We start from the raw sequence: 3,035 nt of genomic DNA, 5'->3' as shown, positions 1-3,035 counted from the left end.
GCTTGAAGGACTGGTAGTTCTAATATTCCATACAGCAGCTACACAGTTTTGTGAAAAATCAATGCCACTGGTATTCAGGTCAAGCTGGAGCATGAAGTTCATGCTTTGATCACTCTCTCTGTTCTAAACACATAGTAATGATTGATAAAATATTAAAAAAGAAAATCTAAAAGTCACTGCTGAGCTCAAATACAAGATAAAAAAATCTTTGTGAGCCAGAAATAGAATAAAAACATGCAGTAATGAGCCAGGCTGAAGCTGCAGGCTTACTGAATTTTAGGTGTAAAACAAGACACTGTTGGCCTGGAGTTTAGTTCTGCAGAATAAAAAGTACTAAAATTGTTTCATGTAAAATGGTGACTTTGAACCATAGTGACTACATGAAGCCAATGAGTGAAATTTGGTTTTCACTCATTGTGAATACCCTATATAGAAATATAGAAAATTTCTATACCACAAACTTTGTGAATGGAGGGAAAAAAAGTATACATTTTTTTAAAATAAAATAAAAAATATACACATAATAAATAAAATAAGCAAAATGTTATTAGACATTGGATCTAGAAATTCTGGGATATTTTAAAAATAGGGAGAGGAGGACAAAGCCTCTGAACTGAGTTAAACCAAATCACTGGCTATGTCCATGTCCACACTTGCCATACTGCTAATATAACCATAGGACAGAAAACCTAAACTTTATTAAAGATTTGGTCTAAGGCTTAAATGAATCTAGGCTACTGAAACATCATTATGAACTAAAAAGTGATCTGAAAATAGCAGAGAGAACCCATACTCCAAATATCTGAATTCTAGGAATTCTAAACATTCCATGCAAGATAACAAAACACCTGAAACTAATAGAATGCAATTAACAGCCTACACACACACACACACACACACACACACACACACACACACACTTTCCACTTGAAATGAATTTTGTTGATTTTTTAAATTTTATTTAAATCCAAGTTAATTAACACATAGTGTAACAATGATTTCAGAAGTAGAATTTAGTGAAGGTATCACATCCAATGCTTATCCCAACAAGTGCCCTCCTTAAGGCCCATCACCCATTTAGCTTGTTCCCACACCCAACACCCTACCAAGCAACCCTCAAGTTGTTCTCTGTGTATAAGATTCCCTTATGGTTTGCCTCCCTCTCTCTCTTTATCTTATTTTTTCTTCCCTTCCTATATGTTCATCTGTTTTGTTTCCTAAATTTCACATCTGAGTAAAATCATATATTTGTCTTTCTCTGACTGACTTATTTCGCTTAGCATACTACAATCTAGTTCTATTCACATTGTTGCAAATGGCAAGAATTCATTATTTTGATCAGCAAATAATGTAATACTTCATTGTACACACACACACACACACACACACACACACACACATCTTCTTTATCCATTCACCAGTTGATGGCCATTTGGCATTTGGGCTTTTTATGTAATTTGGCTATTGGTGATAGTGCTATCAACACTGGAGTGCATGCGTCCCTTTGAATCTTTTTTTGTATTTTTGTAATCTTTGGACAATAGTAGTGAAAGCATTTTTGTAATCTTTGGACAATAGTAGTGAAATTGATGGGTCATAGGGTAGTTCTGTTTTTCATTTTTTGAGGAACCTCCATATTGTTTTCCAGAGTGGCTGCACCAGTTTGCATTCCCACCAGTAATGCACAAAGGTTCCCTTTCTTTGTGTCCTTGCCAATACTTGTTCTTTCCTGAGTGGTTAATTTTAGCCATTCAAACAGGTGTGAGGCGGTACCTCACTGAGGTTTTAATTTGTACTTCTCTGATGATGAGAGATGTTGAGCATCTTTTCATGTGTCTGTTAGCCATCTGGAGGTCTTTGTTCGAAAGTGTCTATGTCTTTTACCCATTTCTTCACCGGATTATTTGTTTTTTGGATTTTGAGTTTGATAAATGCTTTATAGATTTTGGAAATTAACCCTTTATCTGATATGTCATTTGCAAATATCTTCCATTCTATTGGTTGCCTTTTAGTTTTGCTGATTGTTTCCTTCGCTGTGCAGAAGGTTTTCATCTTGATGAGGTCCAAATGATTAATTTTGGCTTTTATTTCCCTTTCCTCCGGAGACATGTTGAGTAAGAAGTTGGTGTGGCCGAGGTCTAAGAGGTTGTTGCCTGTTTTCTTTTCTAGGATATTGATGGCTTCCTGTCATACATTTAGGTTTCTCATCCATTTTGTTTATTTTTGTGTATGGTGTAAGAAAATGGCCCAGACACATTCTTCTGCCTGTAGCTGTCCAGTTTTCCCAACACCATTTGCCGAATAGACAGTTTTTTTTTTCCATTGGATATTCTTTCCTACTTTGTCAAATATTAGTTAGTCATATGTTTGTGCATCTGTTTTTGGGTTTTCTATTCTCTTCCATTGATTTATGTGTCTGTTTTTGTGACAGTGCTTCACTATCTTCATGATTACAGCTTCATAATACAGCTTGAAGTTTAGAATTGTGAGGCCTCCAGCTTTGGCTTTCTTTTTAAACATTATTTTGGCTATTCAGGGTCTTTTCTGCTTTCATACAAATTTTAGGATTATTTGTTTTACTCTGTGAAGAATGCAAGTGTTATTTTGATAGGGATTGCATTAAATATGTAGATTGCTTTGGGTAGTATTGACTTGTTAACAATATTTCTTCTCCCAATCCATGAGCTTTGAATGCTTTTCCATTTCTTTGTGTCTTCTTCAATTTCTTTTACAGGTTTCTATATTTTTCTGTGTACATATCTTTTACCTTGGGTTAAGTTTATTCCTAGGTATTTTATGGTTTTCAGTACAATTATAAATGGGATATATTTCTTGATTCTTCTTTCTGCTACCTTATTATTGGTGTATAGAGCCACAGATATCTATACATTAATTTTGTATACTGGGACTTTGCTGAATTCAGTTCTAGCAGTTTTCTGGTGGAGTCTTTTGGGTTTTCCACATAGATATCACGTTGTCTGTGAAGAGTGAAATTTTGACTTCTTGTCAATTTGAATGCTTTTATTTTTTTTTAT

This window comes from Hyaena hyaena, unplaced genomic scaffold, assembly GCF_003009895.1.
Source record: "Hyaena hyaena isolate Hyena2069 unplaced genomic scaffold, ASM300989v1 scaffold_1503, whole genome shotgun sequence".
Classification (NCBI taxonomy): domain Eukaryota; kingdom Metazoa; phylum Chordata; class Mammalia; order Carnivora; family Hyaenidae; genus Hyaena; species Hyaena hyaena.
Note: the sequence above shows the minus strand (reverse complement) of the source record.